Source organism: Lemur catta, chromosome 1, assembly GCF_020740605.2.
Source record: "Lemur catta isolate mLemCat1 chromosome 1, mLemCat1.pri, whole genome shotgun sequence".
NCBI classification, from domain to species: domain Eukaryota; kingdom Metazoa; phylum Chordata; class Mammalia; order Primates; family Lemuridae; genus Lemur; species Lemur catta.
Genome location: NC_059128.1, coordinates 42,501,174 through 42,509,143, shown reverse-complemented (window position 1 = coordinate 42,509,143; position 7,970 = coordinate 42,501,174).

The following is a 7,970-nucleotide window of genomic DNA, read 5'->3' as shown; positions in this document are numbered from 1 at the left end:
ATTATATCTCCAAAGACTCTATTCCAAATAAGATAATATTCTGAAGTTCTAGGTGGACATGAATTTGGGGGAGATGCTGTTCAACCCATTACAGACAGAGAATGTGAATATGCAAGCATAGGTGTTTAAATTACTTTGTTGAACATATAAAAAGTCACCGAGTGACTTTTTACTTGGAGAACTTTTATATATTTAAATGAAAACAGTGAATGTAAAGATCATAAATACATATATAATAGTTCAATATTCCAAATACAGAAAAGGATATGGTATAAAGGAGTTTTTGTAACAGGTTTACTACAGTAAAGGCAGTGATTTATTACCAAACAAAAAATAATATTTGATAAGGCATTTCAAGAAAAGGGTACCTTTTGACTCATTCAACCCTTTCCATTTATTCACCCATTCATCAAATTATCTGTTCATCTTCTTACTTATTCAAATAGAATTTAAAGTGATTTCTAAAAAGACATTCAAAACAACAAATATAAGTGAGAAAATTGGAGAAAAGGGGAAATGGAGATTAGAAGTCCCATATATTACAAAGTAGAGATGGGCCACAATTAAGTTCTGAGCTTTCCAGCAGATTAGTTATGTGAGTCGTAGTCTCAATCAGATGAAACAGTTAGTTATTAATATTTGTTCTTTATTTGTAAACAAGGAAATAAAGCATTATTCAGTAAAGGGAATTATTTATTTTCATCTTTAGAATTTTAAAGGATAAATAGGTTATTGTGATACTTTGCTATAGATATTCTTTTCTGAAATTTCTCAAATAAGTCCCAGGTTTTTCTATAAAACATTTTTGGGGGCCAGACGTGGTGGCTCACACCTGTAATCCTAGCACTCTGGGAGGCCGAGGCAGAAGGATCGCTCGAGGTCAGGAGTTTGAGACCAGCCTGAGCAAGAGCAAGACCCCGTCTCTACTAAAAATATAGAAAGAAATTAACCGCACAACTAAAAATATATATAGAAAAAATTAGCCAGGCATGGTGGCGCCTGCCTGTAGTTCCAGCTACTCGGGAGGCTGAGGTAGAAGGATTGCTTGAGCCCAGGAGTTTGAGGTTGCTGTGAGCTAGGCTGACACCATGGCACTCTAGCCCAGGCAACAGAGCAAGACTCTGTCTCAAAAAAAAAAAAAAAAAATTGGGTTGGGGGGTGCAATGGGAGAGAGATTATCATTCCTAAACCCTTACTGATAAACATGTAGGTAATAAACAATATAATCCAAACTGTATTATCTTTGTTTTGGAAAAAAAAAAGAGAAAACTACCCTATTGTAAATAATATCTTGACATAAGAAAGAAAATAGAATGGTTAAATAACCTGTTGTACATCTATGACTATGGAACACTGTGCAAAGAGCTGTTAAAAAGAATGTACTGGCACAGAAAGATCTCTTAGACATATTAATTATTAAGTGAAGATGGCAAGCTACAGATGGTTTGATCTTATTTTTACGTTAGAAACACAAACCCACCATATACATGTGTATACATAAACATATTTGTATATATTTGAGTATGTTTACCTACATGTAAATTGTTGGTAAAAGTCTGAAAGGATAAGTTCCAAACTCCCTACATAGTTACTTCTGGGTAGTGGGGAGGTAGACCTAAAGTTCTGTATCTGAAATTTATATGACGAGCATACATTTGTATGTTACTTGTATACTTAAAAATAGCTTTAAAAATAGTACAATAAAATGGAAAATATTATTTAATATTGACCACATCTACCTGCTCTAGGGGTTTCTCTTCTTCAAGTAGCCTTCTCCTTGTGTGACCACATCTATTTAGCTAATTAGCATATTTGAATAAAATCATTATGTACAGGTGCCATAGAAATCACATGTAGATTGCAGACAGAGCTAGGTTCAGTTCTCAGTCCTGTCAAAGACTGGCTGTGTGAGCTTTGAGCCTCAGATTCACCAGCAGCTTCATGGGAATAATAACCATACTTGCCTCACTTTGTTGTGGTGAAGATTATTTAACTCGAAATGAGATAATGTGTATGAAAGCCCTTGTGGTACCACCCACGATTGTCACTTGTCACAGCTGGCAGCAAACATGTTATGCAAGAAAAGACTTTCCTATATTTTAAAAGGTTTTTTTCTGTCTCTTTTTCTTTCTTTCCTTCTTTCTTTCCTTCTTTCTTTCCTTCCTTCCTTCCTTCCTTCCTTCCTTCCTTCCTTCCTTCCTTCCTTCTTTCTTTCTTTCTTTCTTTCTTTCTTTCTTTCTTTCTTTCTTTCTTTCTTTCTTTCTTTCTTTCTTTCTTTCTTTCTTTCTTTCTTTCTTTCTTTCTTAAGTCTTACAAACTAGAATCAATGGGATTCAGCATCTAAAGTACCTTATTTATTTGCATTTCTTTCTAGCCCTGTGATTCCTTAGTTACTTAATCTTGTTCTTCTCAGAACTCTTGGCTAATACACACAGAGGTCTGGGAAAGGGACTCACACTCTTAGTCCTCAAAGGGCCTGTGATTATCACTATCCTCTTCTCCAGAGCTGTTCATAAACACTTTTTGGCTCCATCTTAATGCTACTTCTTGGAGAGTCCACAGACCTGCATTTTAGGTCACGCACAGTCCTTGTTGCAACTGTGCTCTTCCCTACTTAATACTGCAGGCCTTCTTAATACCCATGGCACCATTCATAGGGTTTTAAAAACTAAAATCCAACATACTCTTCAATGTACTTTGAAATCTTGTTTAGAGGAGTCTGGGAACCCATGAGATTCTTTGGTGCCTACGAATTTCTGACCTCCTTCAAAGATTACGAAAACTATGAGAATCCCATTAGAACTAATGAGTTGTAAGGAAAGTGAAAGTTTCTTGGAGTTTTCTGATTTGATGACTTAGTAGTCTAAATCAGAGGTGACAGCATAGAATTCATTACATAATTCTTGGGGAGGAAAAAGACACAAATACAATTTTATTCCCAGTAGAATCTTTCAGCTCTTACAAATAATGGTCAGGCGATATTTTCCTACTTGTCAAATGAGGGACAACTGAAATGACCTCTCTCTCAAGAGTCATGAATTATTAGGGGTAACTGACAAAAGATCAACTCAAATGAACAAATATGTATTGAATACCTACTATGTATGAGCCAAGTACAGTAGTCTCTCAGTACCCATGGGGCATAGGTTCCAGGATCCTTTGCAGATACCAAAATCCATGAATGGGGATATACAAGTCCCTTACATAATATGGCACAGTGTTTGCGTATAACCTATGCATACCTCCTGTATACTTTAAATCATCTCTAGATTACTTGTAAAACCTAATACAATATAAAAAGCTACACAAATACTTGTTATATTTTTATGCAATAATGACAAGAAAAAAAGTATACATGTTCAGTACAGACCATCATAGGTCTAATTATATTTTTGATCTGCAGTTGGTTAACTCTGCAGATGCAGAACTCATGGATACAGAGGCCTGACTATACTCTGTTAGGGACAGTAATAGACTGACCCTAATAGAACTTACAGTCTACTAGGAAAGGTAGACAATTAAATATGCAGTTGTAAAGTGTGAAAGGAGCCAAGAGAAGGGCCTTGAAGGGTGCTGTTATAGCAGTTAGGTGGATGTCCAGCTCATCTGTTGGGGGGTGAGAATGGGGACCTTCAGTTATAGAAGCCTTTCCAGAAAAAGAGACTGTGTTTCTTTTGCTATAACTGAATACCACAGACTGGGTAATTATTTATAAAGAAAAATTTATTTAGTTCATGGCTCTGGAGGCCAGGAAGCCTAAGAACATGGTGCTGGCATTCTGTGAGGGTCTTTTTGTTGCATCATAACATAGTGGAAGGCATCACATGGCAAGAGGGTAGGAGCATGCATGTCAGCTCAGGTCTCAGTAACTCTTCTTATAGAGCTACCAGTCCCATCGTGGGGCCCCACCCTGATGACCTTCTCTAATCTTAATTATCTCCCAAAGGCCCTGCCTCCAATCAACATGTAAATTTGGGACTTGTTTCCAATACATGAAATCTGGGGGACACATTCAAACAATAGCAGATTCCTAAGCCAGGATCTGAAAGATGGATAGAAGGTAACTGAAAAGGGGAGTGGGGGTGGAGTGCAGAAGAATATTTCAGGCAGAAAGAATTGTGTACCTACTGACCCACAGACACGAAGGAGTTTGAAAAACTAGAAAATAGAGAATGAGGAGGGAGGTAGCAAATGTAGATTACTAAAAAAGCCAAACAACATAAAGCAGTAATCATTTAGAGCCTGGCTTTGTGGTGTGCCTTAGTCCCAGCTACTTGGGACGCTGAGGTGAGAGAATTGTTTGAGCCCGGGAGTTCCACACTAGCCTGGGCAACATAGCGAAACCCCATCTAAAAAAAAAAAAAAAAAAAAAAAATCAGGGACTCACCCAAGGGCGTGGCATCCGAACAAGGAGTGTCCTTGGGCAGTCAGTGCTGGGTCCTGGGCTGGGGTGGAGGATCAGCGGTGCACTGGGGCCCAGGCCCTGGCAGGCTGGGCCACTGGTTGCCTCTGGTTTGCAGTAGCGACTGCAGGCTCTGGGAGAGGCCAGCAGAGACAGGAGGTGCAGCCCCATGGGTGACATGCTCAGCCAGGTCAGCCTGTGCTCAACCGGGGTGATGCTCTTCTCACCCTGGGGAGTTGGTGCAGTGGCTGGGCTTCGTCACCTTAGAGATCTCCGTGCATCTGATGGCCCTGCATGTAGACAGCCTGGCCCAGGGCCTCTCCTGGAGGAACACGTTCGTGCCCTTTCTCATCACTTGCTGGCTCAGCACCTACTTCATCGCCATTCTGTCCGTGTGACTCTTAAACAGGACAGATAGAAGCAGCTGGCGGTGCTGTACCTTTTCTGGGTCCTCAGGGTCCTTAGCCTCAAATTCATCTTCGAGATACTGTTGTGCCAGAAGCTGGTGGAGCAGACTTGGAGGCTTTGACCTGAGAGGGAGCACTGGATAGCTAGAGTGCTGGCCTTCAAGCCCAGGCCCTGCTAGTGCTGCACCAGAGGAGAGGTCTTGGTCTGAAGGCAACGCCAGCTTTTGCTCAATGGAGTCCCCGGTTTTCTCTGTACCAAAGTATCTGAAACTGTTTCCTCAGCAGGGCTAAAAAGAGCAGCCTTAATCCTTAAAATATATTTCCTGTTATTTCATGTTTTGAGTAGGTCATCCTGAATTGAGATCCTAAGAAGGGCCCCAGGCCAAACAGTCCTGAACTCTCTGACAGTTGGAAACCGAATGTAAGTAAAATATCCTGATGGGGTCTGAGTATTTTCCATGGATACTTGGAAAATGCTCCTGTACAAAGGCTGCAAAGGACTTTCTACAGGACCCAATGATTTCCTCCCACCAGCAGGGCTGATCTAAGAGCTCGCTGCTCATCGATCCACACCAGACTTCATTTAGATATCTTTGTTAGAGATACAAAGTGTAAATGAGCTTGTATCTCCTCCCCTGGCCACGGGAGAGAACGGCCCTTTCTTCACCCCAGCCTAGGCAGAGACAGAAGAATGTTCAATAAGAGCACAATTAGGGCCCTACCATCTGCCACCTGAGAAAAGAACCCTGCTCGCCAGATGCTGCTTGGCTTTCTATCCCAGCAAAGATTGCAGTTTCACCACCTTATGGCTGACACTATTAGCACACCTGAGACATATTTAGGCCTTCCTAAGGGACAGAAGAGAGGAACAGGTGCTCTGAAACTCACAGGCATTGAGAACTACAAATGCGAAGCTTGTGAGTGGCCCAGCTTTGTTGGCCTGAGGCTTTGGTTTAATGCCAGTCAGGTGCCAAATGAGAACATTTGCTGAGGTGAAAATAAGGTAAGAGAATGTTTTCCTTAAAAAAAAAAAAATGTCATCTAGATACTGCAGATGCATAATGTATTTTGAAAAAAAATTGAAAGTTATTTTCCATGAGCTTCTTTGAGAGGATCATATCATAACATATTTAAAGAATGGGCTTAAGTCCCTATTCATAATCAGAGATGTGACCTTCCTTAAATCAATTTCACTGTAAGCACTTCGATAGCTTCCGCAGCATCTAGCACAGGGTCTTGCGCACAATTGCCACTCAGTCCATGTTGTTGAACCAGGGCACATTTAGGTATTTGTTTCACTCCATGACCTGTACTGATATTATCCTCATGTTTATATGGTCCCACCAAAGGCTTATCCTCTGTCATTGTTCTCATTTTGATGGAAAGGATATCACAAAGCTCAACCTGCTTTAAAATATTTCCTCCGTAGGGTACTTCCTTCCTACCTGGTATGACATATACCCATAACAAAGGTAGGAATTGTCTTCATATGTGTATTCTTAAAATGTGTGCAACTGGTATGGTCAGGCTTTTCACTAAATATAAATGAGGTCATATTAACTTTATAATGCTCCAGTTATAACTTGAGCCCCCACTGGCTTGATTGCTAGTCAAATATTTCTCAAATATGCCCTGTAATCCCCAAAAGGATGGCTTACATCTGCTCACAATCTGGTCTGTCTACTACAATAATCATCCAAGCCCACAATGCTCCTTTTCTTCTGGTCTAGCAACACTGTTTCTATCCATATGACCTTCCTGGCCTCCAAGTATTGAAGGAAACTCTTTGTTGCCTTGCTAATTGTGTGGTTCCCTCCAGATATTGGTGTGGCCTTGCCATGGGTGCTGTCTTCTGATTCCTGCAAAGTTTCTACCATCCAGGTGCCAAAGCAGTGCTACGCTGAGCATCGAGGAGGGAAGACCATTCTTCTTCCCAACCCTGAGCCACATCTATCAACTGAACCTTAGAGTGTCACTGCTCTGCCTACAATCACGAAGATTACTCTTCGGCCTTTCAGTTCAATTTCCAATCTCCAGGAGCAGCTCTCTGCTTTCCTTCCTCTTCTCCCTGTCCTTTTTCCCTTCCAAAAGTAAAACCACAGAACACCTCAGAGGTAAAGATCAAGGTCAACAAGCACAGAGCAGTACATAATTGATTGGAATATCTAACATCTATGGTCAAGTTAATGCCCTAACAAGGTCAGGCACCTTGATACTTTTCCCCCAGAACAAAGGAATAGTCTCCTCCAAAGGCGAAGAAAGAAGTCTCCACTTCTGGGTACAAAAGAACCTGCAACTCATAAATGACACCTTCCTCACTTCCACTCACCCAAGTTTCAGAAATTGTAAGTCCCAGGCCCAGCTAAGTTATCTTGAGCACAAGGGAAACTGCTACCCAGAAGGAAAAAGGTAGCTCTTTTGCCATTAACCCAATAAACTTCCAATAATGTATCAGATTGGTAAAGGCACGAAGGGTCTAAACTCTTAAGGCCAATCAATGTCAATGTATGAAATACCTGGAGTTGGAAAACTCTGGGTAGTTTCATACAAATCTGGTAGAAAATGGGAAGGACAGAGGATGAGAGAGAGTGCCTTCAAAAAGAGATTCTAGACAGAAATTGTACAAAAGACAAACTCTGGCCTATCAGTGAAACTGTAAACTTTTTTGACTTTCTGAAATCACCCACCCATAAGTTAATGTCATCAACAAACTCTGAAAACATTTTCATAAATATAACTGACACAAGATTACAAACCTTAGTAAATAAAGAGTTCCTATTCACAGACTGGAAATAGTAATAAGCTCCCATCAGAAAATCGGGCAGAAGTCATAAACATAAATTAGCAAAAGAGGAAATGAAAACTTGAAAAATTGTTAAAAGAATAGGATAAAAATTTCATCTGGCACATTAGCAAAAAAATATAGAGTAAAACAATAATTGCATGCCACTTGGTGCCAAGCGAAGTTTGTTTGTGATCACAGAGGCTCCCAAATGGCATGCCCAGTAGACTAGAATTTATTCTGTGTGTAATATGAAGACATTGAAAGATATTTTAGCAGGAGAGTGACATCATCTCGGTCACCCTCACTCCCTCTTTTTTTTTTTTTTAAAGAAAAGGAAGATTAATTAGTCAATGGGTTATAGGATGAGTTAAAGAGG